The 14,926-nt window shown below is 45.2% G+C and overlaps 6 non-coding genes and 1 pseudogene across 6 annotated transcripts; 2 read left to right on the top strand and 5 right to left on the bottom strand.

The window, feature by feature from the left end:
• The first annotated feature begins 376 nt into the window (after positions 1–376).
• LOC142367771 (U2 spliceosomal RNA) lies at positions 377–567 on the top strand. Its single transcript, XR_012767172.1, has one exon. It is a non-coding gene; the product is annotated as a U2 spliceosomal RNA (small nuclear RNA).
• A 364-nt stretch (positions 568–931) lies between these two features.
• On the top strand, positions 932–1,051 carry LOC142401152 (5S ribosomal RNA). The gene has a single exon (XR_012773084.1). It is a non-coding gene; the product is annotated as a 5S ribosomal RNA (ribosomal RNA).
• A 221-nt stretch (positions 1,052–1,272) lies between these two features.
• LOC142375316 (5S ribosomal RNA) lies at positions 1,273–1,391 on the bottom strand. Its single transcript, XR_012768926.1, has one exon. It is a non-coding gene; the product is annotated as a 5S ribosomal RNA (ribosomal RNA).
• A 364-nt stretch (positions 1,392–1,755) lies between these two features.
• Positions 1,756–1,931, bottom strand: LOC142370224 (U2 spliceosomal RNA; annotated as a pseudogene).
• An 8,534-nt stretch (positions 1,932–10,465) lies between these two features.
• On the bottom strand, positions 10,466–10,578 carry LOC142374249 (U5 spliceosomal RNA). The gene has a single exon (XR_012768674.1). It is a non-coding gene; the product is annotated as a U5 spliceosomal RNA (small nuclear RNA).
• A 605-nt stretch (positions 10,579–11,183) lies between these two features.
• Positions 11,184–11,302, bottom strand: LOC142375698 (5S ribosomal RNA). The gene has a single exon (XR_012769024.1). It is a non-coding gene; the product is annotated as a 5S ribosomal RNA (ribosomal RNA).
• Positions 11,303–11,666: 364 nt separating this feature from the next.
• LOC142367763 (U2 spliceosomal RNA) lies at positions 11,667–11,857 on the bottom strand. Its single transcript, XR_012767170.1, has one exon. It is a non-coding gene; the product is annotated as a U2 spliceosomal RNA (small nuclear RNA).
• Between the last annotated feature and the right edge of the window lie 3,069 nt (positions 11,858–14,926).

Genomic DNA, 14,926 nt, shown 5'->3' with positions numbered 1-14,926 from the left:
GTTGAATAATCTGCCGATCACCCTGTGACACACACACATACACACACAAAGACACACAGACACGAGGAAGTTAACCAGCTTGGGCTGCTGCTGATTGGTTGGCAGACACCTCTGTTTCTATTGGCCCTCAGTCTCAAAGTTTCTGATCCTGGACCTGCTGAGATGTCCCAGGCCATTGTTGGCTTTGATCCTCATACATTTAACTTTGTCCTGAGCGGGCGGGAGTGCAAAATTGTACCATCTGAAACGGCTGAAGAGTGCTCACTGCAGCGGGTGGGCGGAGGTGCAAAGTGACGCTTTGTAGGCAAAAAAAGAGCACCGCCACAAGTGCGCATTGTGCCAGGAAGGGCTCTCGGACGTGAAACAGTGGAGGGTTATCGCTTCTCGGCCTTTTGGCTAAGATCAAGTGTAGTATCTGTTCTTATCAGTTTAATATCTGATACGTCCTCTATATGAGGACTACATATTAAATGGATTTTTAGGCACAGGGGTTGAAAAAGGGGCTTGCTCCGTTCACTCCACGCATCGACCCGGTACTGCAGTGCCGCCGGGAACGGTGCACTCTTCCCAACTCTTGTGAAATAACAAAGCCAGCGGTACATGGTGGTAGTTTCAGGGAGCCATTGTATTCTGACTTCTAAAATGGAACTATAATCTTTAGAAAAGACGCAGTTTATGAGCATGTCGTGGGATTGAGCTTCCCTGGTTTCTCTGTATGACCATGAACACCAAACTACACACAGAGAACAGAGGAGCTTGACAGACACACACTAAGTTATCTGAGAGTCCCATTTTCAGCTGCAGAGAACAATCACATCAGGGAAGTCGACGTGCAGGCTCAACATCAGCCTCTCAAGCCAACTCTCTGGTGAAATAGGGGCAACGTATGGTTCCAGCACCTATGTAACACATATTTGTCACGGGGCCTGTGGCTTACGGCCACACCGCCCTGAACACGCCCGATCTCGTCCGAACTCGGAAGCTAAGCAGAGTCGGGCCTAGTTAGTACTTGGATGGGGAGACCGCCTGGGAATACCAGGTGCTGTAAGCCTTTTGGCTTCTCCAGGCGCATGCAGTTTGACTGCGTCAAATGCAAAGGCAGTCCCTGTTTGACGTTTTGGAACTGCTCCTTTGTCAGGACAAAGTTAAATGTATGAGGATCAAAGGCAACCATGACCTGGGACATCTTAGCAGATCCAGGATCAGCAAGATGGATCACAGGGTGATCAACAGATGTTTCAACAAAAGACATGCAGAGAGAAGAGGGAAAAATGCTTACAGCACCTGGTATTCCCAAGCGGTCTCCCATCCAAGTACTAACCTGGCCCGACCCTGCTTGGCTTCCGAGTTCGGACGAGATCGGGCGTGTTCAGGGCGGTGTGGCCGTAAGCCACAGGCCCCGTGACAAATATGTGTTACATAGGTGCTGGAACCATACGTTTCCCCTATTTCACCAGAGAGTTGGCTTGAGAGGCTGATGTTGAGCCTGCACGTCGACTTCCCTGATGTGATTGTTCTCTGCAGCTGAAAATGGGACTCTCAGATAACTTAGTGTGTGTCTGTCAAGCTCCTCTGTTCTCTGTGTGTAGTTTGGTGTTCATGGTCATACAGGGAAACCAGGGAAGCTCAGTCCCACGACGTGCTCATAAACTGCGTCTTTTCTAAAGATTATAGTTCCATTTTGGAAGTCAGAATACAACGGCTCCCTGAACCCACCACCATGTACCGCTGGTTTTGTTATTTCACAAGAGTTGGGAAGAGTGCACCGTTCCCGGCGGCACTGCAGTACCGGGTCGATGCGTGGAGTGAACGGAGCAAGCCCCTTTTTCAACCCCTGTGCCTAAAAATCCATTTAATATGTAGTCCTCATATAGAGGACGTATCAGATATTAAACTGATAAGAACAGATTTTTTATTTTGAAAAAAATTATTGACACTAATACATCACATTTTCACAAAAACTTCATATTTAAGACATGTTTTACCTATGAATAAAAACATCAATAAATAAGTGTAATCTGTATAACCACATTTAAAACAACAATAAAACAAGTTTTCCATGGGATATTACAGATAAGGTCAATGTTGTCTAAGGTAAAAGCTACATGTGAAGTAGTTCTCATGTGAGTAGCAGTTTGTATTGAGTGTCTTTAAAAAGGAGTGCATTAGTTAAAATGCTCTCTTCCAAGTCCATTTTTTGTGCAGGAGCGCAGTGAGTCCCTACCCAGGGAAAATCATTTCGCTCCCCCAAACAGTAGGTCTCTCGGGATCCTGTCGTGGTGCTCAGAGGAGATCCCCACCCTGTTGCTCCTTCCCACCTGCCTCACCCGGAGAGCCAGGCCGTCGCTGCTTTGACCTTTTTGTGTGTAGCTCCGACTCCTTCATCCGAATGGGCACAGAGGCGATTCTTCTTTGTGGATGTGTCCTAGGCCCGCCGCCTGCAGCTCCGGCCGCTTTAGCCACCGCTGCGGCCATCCGGATCACAGCCACGGGGGGGATCTGCATGCGCTTCCTCACCAGCAAGTTTCTGGAGGTCCACATGGCGTCTTTGATGGCGGCTAGAGTGAGCCACTGCTTGGCAAAGTCATTCTTTTTTATTTTTGTTTGGCTCACCCCATAGAGCACGAGTTGTGCTGTGAGGACCTCCCTTGCTGGCAAGTACGGGAATTGCAAGGAGCCGGCTGTTGCCCACTGGTCTGCAGCAGCGCTGCACTCCCAGAACAGGTGCCTCACCGACTCGGGCGCGCCACAACCAGGTCGCGGGCAGGTTGAGATCGCTGACATGCCCCGGGAGTGCATATTAGACCTGACTGGGAGGATCTCATGAGCCACCATCCACGACAGGTCCCGGAGTCTGTTTGGGAGAGCGGCATGGTTGGCGTTGCACCAAACTGTTGAGGGCTCGCCGAACGCGAGCCCACGCACTGGACTCACTGGTTCCCGCTCCTGCACAACAGAAATCAAAGAGCGGTGGTTTGTTAAAACATGCAACTCCTCTGCCTCCAAGTTAAAATGTTTTAAGAACGTCTGGATAAAAGCATAGGATGGTGGCAGGCTAAAAGACACGGGCACTTTTAGGTCGGTGGGTAAAATCTTCAGTCTTCTGAGGTAAGAACCCATCCAGAATCGTGTCATTGCTTTAGTTTTGGGGTTTCCGGATGGGTCTGTGGCCTGTAGGATGTGCAGTGTAGTGTATCTGCTTCCTAAAAACAAATAAAAATCAGGCGCTCCTTTTCCGCCTTTCTCTTTTTGTTTCTTCATTACATCTCTCCTCAGTCTTTCCCACTTGGAGCCCCACAGAAAGTAAAAAATGGCTCGGTCCAGGTCTAAAAGCACTTTTCTAGGTGGGATAAAAACAGAACTGATTAGTAAAAGCAAAGGTAAAATCACGGCTTTGATGATTAAAACCTTTCCTTCAATGGTCAGTCCTCTAATACCTCGTTTCGACCGACGCGGTGCCGGTGCTGGTGCCGTGCCGGTGCCGGGCCCAGCACCGGTTCTATGCTTTTCGACCAATACACGACTGGTGCTGGTGCCCAAAAAACTCGGCACCGTCGGCTCCGCGAAGTTGCTGGGCCAGAGTTGAGCACCACAAACGTCACTGGCTGTTGCTACAGCAACCACACCACAGATTCTATCATCACCACAGCAACATCGTACACAAACCCAGCAACAAAATGGCTAGCTCTAGTAATATCGGTGCTAATAGAGAAAAAAACACGATATCGTGGTCAGTGGAGGAGACAAATGCATTAATTGGAATTTGGGCATCAACGGAAATTCAAGACAAATTAGAGGGGGCAGTTAGAAAGGGGAAGATATACGAGGAAATTAGGGGAGAATTGGCTGGGGTGGGCTACCACCGAACAGTGGACCAAATAACGAACAAATTAAAAAAAATCAAAAAGGAATATCGTGACCACAAGGCAGAGATGGCCAAAAGTGGTGCGGGGAGGGTGAAAATAAGAAGTGGCATCAACGTTACGCTTCTCGATAACATTTTGGGACGCAGACCAGCTAACCGCCTGGAGGGAGCCCTGAACTCAAGGGTGGCCCCAAACGATCACACAGCTGGAGCTACTTCTACTGCTACTGCTACCGAGCTGTTGGAGGCGATGTGTGACCAATACGTCCATGGTACGTGTACGTTTTTGTGTATGTGTGAGATGCTTGTTAAGTTTAATGTATTCAAAGTTTATGACGCCCGAGTCATTGAACTGAAATACAAAGTTGATATCCTACCATGTAGCAATTGGTTTCGTGGCTTCATGGCATTTACTCCCCAACACTCATAAAACTATTTTACATGTCTTCAGTCCGTAGCTTGATCTCTTATTCTGTCTCTGTTGTATGTTCCCAATATGTGTAGCACTAGAAAGGTAGCTCCCCCTAGAGGCATTTTACTATTAATGTTTAGACTTGACATTTAGTCTACCAGTTGTGTTTTTCTGTCTCTTCTCGTCAGAAGATGCAGATGATTTGGAGCCCCCCTGTGATGTAGAGCCACCATCTGAACCAGCTGCGCCAGCGCTCAATGAATCTAGGAAGGGTGAGGAGCCTTCTGACTATCTTGTGTTTTTCTTAAGTCACACTGTGAATTTTGCTCATTTGGTCTTTCTAACTAAGCCATAGCCTGTCTACCCTGTCTGGCATATTCAGTAGTCTACCATGAATGCTTTACAAGAATGTAGGCCTACGTCTGACAAAAAAAAAGAAAACGATGATGAGCAAACTGAAATGAAGATTATTATTATTATTATTATTATTATTATTATTATTATCTACCGTAGGAAAAAGGAAATCTCAGCAAGAGGAACTGTTGGACAGTATGGAACGGATGGAGGAAAGAAGAGATCGAATCTTTTTGGAGCAGACCCGCCAGTTTAATGAGGCTTTTCTAAACCGGATGGACACATCAAGTTCAGCTCTCATTAGTTTATTAGGTCGTATTGTGACCGTCATTGAAAAGGAACAGTAAACACACACACACTCGCAAGCGCACACACACACACACACACACACACACACTCGCGCACCCACACAGAATCACTATTTATACAATGTATTTATATAATATTTAAACAACTGCTGTAATAACTTCTGTAATATAAATTATAATATATAAATTTTTTGAACAATTATAAATATTTCTATGAGTGTATGTTTCTCAGTCATTTCCAGTGAAGTAGCGTATTAATGCGGCTCTCACATCCGCTCCCTCTTGCTCCCCACGTTCAGGTAGAACACAAAGGGGAGGTTGTGTCTGTCTCTCTGAAATGTCTTCAGGACACCGGTCTCCATTCTCCTCACACATGTTGTGCAATACACAGCATGTCAGCACCATTTTCTTCACCATGTCTAATTTACAGTCATTGCGCTTCATAAGGCATCTCCACCTACCTTTGAGACGCCCAAAGGTTGTTTCAATTACTGACCGTGCCCTACTTATTCTATAGTTGAATGTTTTTTGCTCCTCTGTCAGTCGACCAGTGTCTGAAAATGGCTTCATCAGCCATCTCTGTAATGGGTAAGCTGGGTCTCCAATTATGTAATGTCCAATGCCATGTCCTGCAATATTTTGGATGTCTGAATTAAAAATCTGCCCATCCCCTATTCTCTTCCACAAATCCGATTGTTTCAATATTCTAGAATCATGCACACTTCCCGGAAACCCCACACACACATCCCAAAATTGCCCTTTCCCATTTACAGCCCCTTGCAACACTATTGAATGAAAGTGTTTCCTGTTGAAATAGTCAGTGGCATACTCCTCTGGTGCAATTATGGGTATGTGGCTCCCATCGATAGCACCTACACATTGAGGAACGCCCCATCTCTCCTTGAAAAAGGCAGCCATTTCAACAAATGTCTCTGCATCTGGTGCAGGCAAGTGGAGTGGAAGCAGGACATTGATCACTGCCTCACAAAAGTCCCTTAAAGAGTTATACACCGGGCTTATTCCCACTCCAAACAGGTGGCTGATGGTCCGGTACTCGCCGTTGGTGGCCAGCTTCCACAGTGCCATGCCAACTCTTTTTCGGACAGGGATGCATAGTCTAAAATTTGTGTCCATCCTGCCAATTGTGGGTCCGAGACGACGGCACATGTAGTCAAATGTATCTGGAGAGACCCTGAAATTCATCATGAACTAAGTGCGGTTGAATGTCGGCACAATTTCATCCCACCAATTTGTTGTGCGTGGATGTCTCCAAACCACAGGAGACGCTCGTTGTCTCCGGAGCCACAGCATCTAGTAACAGATAAATAGCTCTATATAATACATCCACCACTTACAAAATGGGTGATTGTAATAGTGTTGTAGGTGCCAGGTAGGCTACTTTCAATCCAGAAAAGTAATTTCAGTTATATGATGTGAACCCCCCATTTTTGTCTTTTTGGTTATTCCCTTATTCTCATTCTCTGTCTTTTTGTTGTCCTGTTAGGAGTTGTGTGAGTTTTTAACTTAATCGTGCAGTTGCACGTTGTTACCAGAAGATGGCAGCGTAAGACCATACAAAGAGCTGAGTAGCCTGTAAACGAGGTCACGTGACCAAAACGAAACCTAAGAGATAGTTATAAACTGAAGGCAGAAGTTGAAATGTACCAGGCTGCCTCTCTCATGCACACGTCTTGATCTTGCAATCAAAGCTATCTGCTAGTGCTAGCTACCCCCGTCCTTTGAAGTGGCGCTAGTCTACAGTAAAGGGCTTACAGACGTGTATGCTAGCTTAGTCCGATTGGAGGAGTGATTTAGGGGCGTGTCGATAGTCTATTCATAAATCAGCAAAAGCAGAAAAAAAAGGCCTGACACATCGAATTTAGGTCTAAGCTGTCAGACACTTTTCTTGATTGAAAGTAGGACACCCACGAGGACCTATCGGAATTCATAGAACACGTACCCGACGTTGAGCGGACAATCTTCTCCTGCTATGCAGCCTGTTAAGTGTGGTTAGACGCAACCACCCTTCATATTGAAGATTAATAAATGTTTTTATAATGCTGACCAGCAAAACAAGACAAACGTTTCGGGGCGCCATGGTGGATGATCTGAGGTTGTGTTACCATGGTAACATTATTGCGCTTCACTACTACTACTAATAACAATAATGACTTGGTTTTATATAGCGCCTCAAGTAACCCAAGGTCGCTTTACAAAAAGGAGATGGGGCTAGGGACCCTACTCACTACCCTAAATTCTAGATCGGTTCGCGCACATAAAATTCTACTCAGTACTGAACCCTATGGAAATGCGTGCTGGTGCTGGAGCCGGTGCCGGGCCGAGGCCAGTTCGGCACCGGCTCCAGCACCAGCACCAGCACGGCCCTGGTCGAAAAGCAGTATAAGTCCCCAGTATCCTAGTCTTTGCTTTACTTTCCCTACCACGTCTGGCCAGTTTGATGTCCCTCCCCCTTCTTTGTCAAAATTAATCCCCAGTATTTTCTGTTTTGTCTGGGTTATAGTCACGGGGAGTCCTGCAGTCTCAGTCGCTGTCCATGGCCCGTAAAATTGGGCTTGGGTCTTGTTTCTGTTTAGTTTTGCCCCAGAGGCCCGTCCATACCAGTCAGTCAAGTCCAGAGTCCTATTGATGGATATTAGGTCTGTACATAAAATGTTTACGTCGTCCATATATAAAACACACTTTGTCGATAGTCCCCCGCTCCCCGGGACTCTCACCCCATTGATTCGGTGGTCCCTTCTCAAGCTCTGTGCCAGTGGTTCCACACAGATGATGTAGAGGAGGGCAGATAACGGACAACCCTGACGGACACCGCAGTGGATGTTTACTGCTTTTGTCAGATGCCCGTTAACAAGGAATTTGCTGGTAATGCCCCGGTACAGCAGACCCACCCAAGCTATAAACCTTTCTGGGAACCCCATTTTTTGCAGTACCTGGAAAAGGTACTGGTGCGAGACCCGATCAAAGGCTTTCTCAAAGTCTAAATTTAGGACTGCTAGCCGAATGTTTCTGTCTCTCGCATAACAGATGGTGTCTCGGATCAGTACGAGGCTGTCGGTTATCTTCCTCCCCGGGATGGCACAGGCTTGATCCGGGTGAATCAGGTCTTCTAAAAACAAGGACATACGTGAAGCTAAAAGTTTACTAAAAAGTTTACAGTCAAAGTTTAAAAGTGTAATCGGTCTCCAATTCTTCAAGTCAGTCTTGTCTTTTTTTTTGTGAAGAAGAGTCACTATCCCTGCTCTAAAACTGTCAGGAAGTCGGTCAAGTTGCTCAAATTCCATAAAAACAGTAAACAAGTCAGGTGCTAAAATATCCCAAAAGGTCAAATAAAATTCCAAGGGAAGTCCATCTTGTCCTGGGGACTTCCCTTTCTTAAAATTTGTAAAACATTTATTTAACTCTGAAATTGTAAAATCTTGGGTTAAAAGCACACTGTCTTTTACTGTTTTTTCTATGAAATTTAAAACTTCTGTCATGGTGTCCATTTCAACAGGTTTTTGTTTGTACAATTCACGATAAAATTGTTCAACAGCTTGTTTAATTTCTTCCATTGAATCAACTGTGCACCCGTTCTCTTTTCTTAGCTTTAAAATGGCCCCCCCTTTATTCACAATTTTCTTAAAAAAAATACCTTGTGCACTTCTCTCCTTCCTCTATTTCTCGTTCCCTGCTTCTTAAAATGACACCCTTACTTTTAATATCTGCTAAAATCGACATCTCTGTTTTCACTTGTTTAATTTCATCATTAAAATCCATCCCTTGTTGGTTTAATTTAAAATAGCGCTGTAGTCGCTTCTGCAGTCCCATCATGCGTCTGTTTTCCCTATTCTTTTTTCTCCTACCTGCCTGTCTAAAGAAAGTCTGGGTCTTTCCCTTCACCATTTCCCACCAGTGTGCACGTGTATCGTAAAAGTCTTGAAGGGTCTGCCACTCAATTGGTGGTGGGGGTGTGGCAGGCCCCTCCCCCTCCTCGGCCTCACCTGACGGCTGTCCACCATTCAGGGATTTTGGCGAGAAGTTTGAATTTTCCAGCCCAGCTGTTTCAAGTAGCTCGTTAACTGCCTCGATCTGCCCTCCATTTCCTTCCCGCGTTTTTTTGGATTTCAATTTGTTGGCAAAGGATTTTGGGCAATCTCTGAAGAGGTGGTTTGATTCTCCACAGAGATTGCACTTTCTGCCATTTGTACACTCTTCGAAGGTGTGACCGATTCCTCTACATTTGCCACAAAGCACCTTCGTGCAGGCCTCCACCAGGTGCCCGTGCTCCCCACACTTGCGGCAGAGTTTGGGCTGTCCCTGGTAGTGGATGTAGCCTCTGTTTTTTCCCAAGACAATCATTGATGGGAGATGTCTCAGGCCCTGGAAGCCCTGGGGGTCTTGCCATTGTTGGATGGGGACCCTCCAGGCGCAGTTCCAGATGCCGTCGACATCCCTCACCTTCATTGCCTGGCCTTTAACAGTGCAGAATCTTCCCAACCATATACAGATATCTTCTGTGTTCACCATTTCATTGAACATTCTGACAATTACTGTCTTCAGAGTATTGTCAGTAAGTTTCTCAACAGTAAACGCAGAAAACTGGGCTTGCACATTAACAAATCTCATCCAAAATTCCTGCAGCAAAGCTGCAGTGCGAAAACTTACATCGAAACCTTTGTTAAAAGGCAATGACAGGATGCAATTCAAATCGTCTGGCTTGAAGTTCAATATGTTTTGAATTAGCTTCCGAGAGAAGTCCAATCTGGACATCTCTATAAGCTTTCCTTCTTTTTCTTTAAATAAAAATCTAGCGCTGTGGTGCCTCCTCATGCCAGCATAGTTTGCCGACATGATGGAGGCACCACAAACAGTTTTTAAATAAAATGCTTAAAAGAACAAGAATAAATATCACACTAAAACCCAATAAAAGAATAAAAAGTGGATGAAAAGGTACTAAAAATGGATACTTACCTTCCTCTAAAAAAATGGAACACCGACACCGACCTTGTTTCAGCTGAAACTCGTTCAAAAAGCAAAAACCTGGAAAAAAAAGGGTAATACAAGAAAATTTAAAGACAAAGAACTCCAACTACAAACGACTTGGAATACTTTGATCGAACGCAAAAAAGAACCTCCAAAGCGAGAAAAATTTAATGCCGAAAAGGCATAAAATATTCCACCCAAAGGAGGTGATCGCAGTCTTAGCCAAAAGGCCGAGAAGCGATAACCCTCCACTGTTTCATGTCCGAGCGCCCTTCCTGGCACAATGCACACTTGTGGCGGTGCTCTTTTTTTGCCTACAAAGCGTCACTTTGCACCTCCGCCCACCCGCTGCAGTGAGCACTCTTCAGCCGTTTCAGATGGTACAACTTTGCACTCCCGCCTGCTCCACTGAGAACCATTCAAACAACAATTTAGCGCTCCAGCTTTGAACATGGGCACGGTCTCAAGAAATAAGGTGACTCTACTCCGAGAAGTCACTTGGCACAGCAAGAAGATTTCCTTTGCACAGACAGAATGGGCTTCACCCGCAAAGGTAAAGCCTTCCAAAAATAGAAACACCTCATTAATGCTGCTCTCCACGGAAGTCTTTAGTAAAAGGCGAAAGACTTGTACGTTATGAAGAGAAACCAGAGTACGAGTATTTGACACTGCGGGAGCAGTGCATCAGGCTAGTTGGCATAGCCACCTTCCCCATGGTGAGCTTTGCTTGGTTGAGACGCTGGCTCCTCGGCCGACCAGGTAGGAACAATCGGGCCCTATTCAATGGCTGCTTTGTCTTTTACTCTGTGCAAAAGACTAGGGGTCTTGAGGCTTTGTTCTGACCGCTCATTGGGTGTAGAGCTTTTTTTCAAGCAATTCTCCCAGTCGGCCCAATCCCAGAGCCATCTCAAAGTGGAGTTCACTTTCACTCTCTTTTGGCAGACTAAAAAGCCAGAGTTTTATCTCAGAAGCTAAGCAGAGTCGGGCCTGGTTAGTACTTGGATGGGGAGACCGCCTGGGAATACCAGGTGCTGTAAGCCTTTTGGCTTCTCCAGGCGCATGCAGTTTGACTGCGTCAAATGCAAAGGCAGTCCCTGTTTGACTTTTTGGAACTGCTCCTTTGTCAGGACAAAGTTAAATGTATGAGGATCAAAGGCAACCATGACCTGGGACATCTTAGCAGATCCAGGATCAGCAAGATGGATCACAGGGTGATCAACAGATGTTTCAACAAAAGACATGCAGAGAGAAGAGAGAAAAATGCTTACAGCACCTGGTATTCCCAAGCGGTCTCCCATCCAAGTACTAACCTGGCCCGACCCTGCTTGGCTTCCGAGTTCGGACGAGATCGGGCGTGTTCAGTGCGGTGTGGCCGTAAGCCACAGTCCCCGTGACAAATATGTGTTACATAGGTGCTGGAACCATACGTTTCCCCTATTTTACCAGAGAGTTGGCTTGAGAGGCTGATGTTGAGCCTGCACGTCGACTTCCCTGATGTGTTTTTTCTCTGCAGCTGAAAATGGGACTCTCAGATAACTTAGTGTGTGTCTGTCAAGCTCCTCTGTGCTCTGTGTGTAGTTTGGTGTTCATGGTCATACAGGGAAACCAGGGAAGCTCAGTCCCACGACATGCTCATAAACTGCGTCTTTTCTAAAGATTATAGTCCTATTTTAGAAGTCAGAATACAACGGCTCCCTGAAACTACCACCATGTACAGCTGGTTTTGTTATTTCACAAGAGTTGGGAAGAGTGCACCGTTCCCGGCGGCACTGCAGTACCGGGTCGATGCGTGGAGTGAACGGAGCAAGCCCCTTTTTCAACCCCTGTGCCTAAAAATCCATTTAATATGTAGTCCTCATATAGAGGACGTATCAGATATTAAACTGATAAGAACAGATACTACACTTGATCTTAGCCAAAAGGCCGAGAAGCGATAACCCTCCACTGTTTCACGTCCGAGCGCCCTTCCTGGCACAATGCGCACTTGTGGCGGTGCTCTTTTTTTGCCTACAAAGCGTCACTTTGCACCTCCGCCCACCCGCTGCAGTGAGCACTCTTCAGCCGTTTCAGATGGTACAACTTTGCAATCCCGCCCGCTCCACTGACGGGCATCTGCAGGAGGAAGCTGCAGCTGTGCTTTCACATGCACACTTTCTAACTCCACAGGACTATTCTGGCAAAGTTCAGAATACAACTTTAGGCAATACAGTAACATTTGCTTGTTGTGTGGAAATAAACCGTCTAACATGGTCCCAAACCAGCTCAAACTTCATCTCCAAACTAAACATCCGTCACTTCAGAACAAGAACACCAAGTATTTGGTTTACCTGCATCAACACGCTGAGGAACAGGCAACTTTCATGAGAAAAACCTCTGAGGTTTCTCTGAATGTTTGCTACGTGGAAGCTGAACTCAAAGCAAATAAAAGCAGCCACACAGGAGCAGAGGCGTGAATACTACCTGCCTGCAGAGCCTTTGTAATGAGATGCTCGGGCCTAACGCTGCTTAACAAGCAGCTAAAGTTCCTCCGTCAGAGAACACAGTTTCAGACATATTGATGACGGAGTTTTAGAGCATCTGAATGAACTGAACACTGACATGAAAACCCGCTCACAAGCACGACAATGGATTCTGCCCAAAGATGCACCTCTGGAAACAACACCTGGAACGGGCCAACCTTGACATGTTCCCCCTCTGAAATGACTGAAATGAAGTGTTGCAGCACTTTGGGGGATAATCAGGTCAGGCCTAGAGAAGGAGCTCACCTCCCAGGAAGGTTTACTCCAGGAGCCTCCAGCCCACTGTTGATCCTGCGGTTCAGAGGAACAACGGACCAGATATTCATCAACGCAGTTACTGAAGGGGTCGTGGGAGTTTGAACACACAGTCCACATGTTTTTGTTGACTTAGAGAAGGCGTATAACCACGTCCCCCGAGGGATCCTGTGAGAGGCGCTGAGTGTGACGTCATGAGGGCGAGTAGAAAGCATGATTTACAGACTAAGACCAGTGCCGTAACCAGCATTGAGGACACACAGGTCATGACCTCGGTATTTTCCCCGGTGTTTTTTTTAATTGATTTATTTTTTTATTCAGAGAAAAGTCAAATTAATATATGATGAAAATCGTTCTGACTTTGATTGGTGGAAAGATCAGCATGCATTCTCATTTGTTTTTCTGAAAATAAAGTCCACATAATCCCTTTATCATCACGTTATATTTTAAAACTGAGCGGAAAAACGGCACCCAACTTTTTTTTTTCTTTTTTTTTCTTTTTTTTACGCCACCAGACATTGGAAACATGTTTATCATATTACACAGCTTCGACGCGAAAGTCAGCTGGGAAATGGAAGCAAGATGAGGAAATCTACTAAACAAAGTAAACTCAGCTTTGGAAAGCCAACTGGCCAGGGGAAAAGAAAGAGAGAAGGAGGTGAGTTCATTTCGCCAATCGCCAGTGAGAATGAGTGACAGTTCATAATGTTCATATGCGTTCAAAGCGCGGCTAGGAATAGGAGGATGCTAGATCATTGTCCTCAGCATTTCAAGCAACAGTCACAAAGCCCCTTGGTTAGGATTTCGTTTTCCGGTCGGCACAAACACACTGCACACAGATCTCTCTCTCAATTTGATTTTCCAAAAAGAAAAGTAGCGACCTGTAATGGAATTGTTGGGAATCGTGACACGGCTTGGGCTGTTAAGCTAACTTTTTTTTTTTAAATCAGGGCTTGACAGTTTTGTGCCAACTGTAGCTAGTGGTCATTCAGCCTCACTAGCTACAGTTTTGTTCAGTGCTATATGGCCTCCTACATGTAAATAAAGCAGACTAATAGAAACTGGGTCAGAAACTTATATTTTTCATTTTACTTAAAACAATTGATGATGCACACGGGGCAAAATAACAGAATGAAATACCCCATGTACTCTCTCATATGACACAATCTTGAGGTTAGTTGTGCTGCTCATGGTGCATTATGAAGCCAAGTTTTACCAGCATTTAGCTAGTTGTCAGGCCCAGCATGATACCTCTGTCTTCTCTGTGTTGAGTGAATGGATTGAATTGAGACTATACATCTAAAATACAGCCAACATCTTGTGGTCTGTTCGGCACATTCTACGATGTTAATTTAGTGGGTGGATTCAACCAGTTACTTAGGTAAAATGATTGCATTTTCCCTAATGAACCATTTGGATTTTATTGCAAATGGTGTCTAAAATTTTGCACATCGGTTAGACCAATAACCCAACTCATTCATTTGACCTTTTAGTGGGTCATGCACATGCATGGTGATGATGGTGACAATAGTAATAATAATAATAATGTAATATTAATAATAACAATAATATTAATGGTGATGCTGATGATGATATTTTAAAACAGATAAAACAGGAGAAGATGAGAATGAGGTAGTTGAAGAGAGAGAGTCAGTAGAGGAAGAAAGGGGAAGAACTGAGTCTCACTCACTCACTCACTCACATTCATTCTCACTAACTCACTCACTCACTCACTCACTCACTCAAATACTCTACTTTTGTGATCACATTGTTATAATAAACTTGTTCACCTACATATTCACCTCCTTGATGGGCTTGTGATTTACCTCTGTTTATTCACATTTCCAAACTGTATTTTAAAAAGTCAACATATTATAATGTTTTTTTTGTCAAATAAGATTTATCGCAATATTTGACCTCGGTATTTGAAAAATCCTGGTTACGGCCCTGACTAAGACGTGCTGTGTGAGTGTGGCTGAATGTGGCAGGTAGTGTTGAAGCTCTGAGTGCTCATTAAGATCAGAAAAGTGCTGTACAGGAACAGTCCATTTCTACTTTCTGATAAGGTTCTGTGTGGACGTGGCCTAAAGCCCATCTCTATCTGACACCACCGTCTCTTAGAGTTCCTCAAACATTTCCTGCTGTCGACTTTAGCAGAAAACACCTGAGCTGAAACAAGGTGGGGCGAGCAGTGGTAAAGCCCTGCTGCACCCCCCACAGACCACTCACA

Source organism: Odontesthes bonariensis, chromosome 2, assembly GCF_027942865.1.
Source record: "Odontesthes bonariensis isolate fOdoBon6 chromosome 2, fOdoBon6.hap1, whole genome shotgun sequence".
In the NCBI taxonomy this organism is placed as follows: Eukaryota; Metazoa; Chordata; class Actinopteri; order Atheriniformes; family Atherinopsidae; genus Odontesthes; species Odontesthes bonariensis.
The sequence above is the reverse complement of the archived record's forward strand: the minus strand, read 5'-3'. Positions and strand labels throughout refer to the sequence as shown.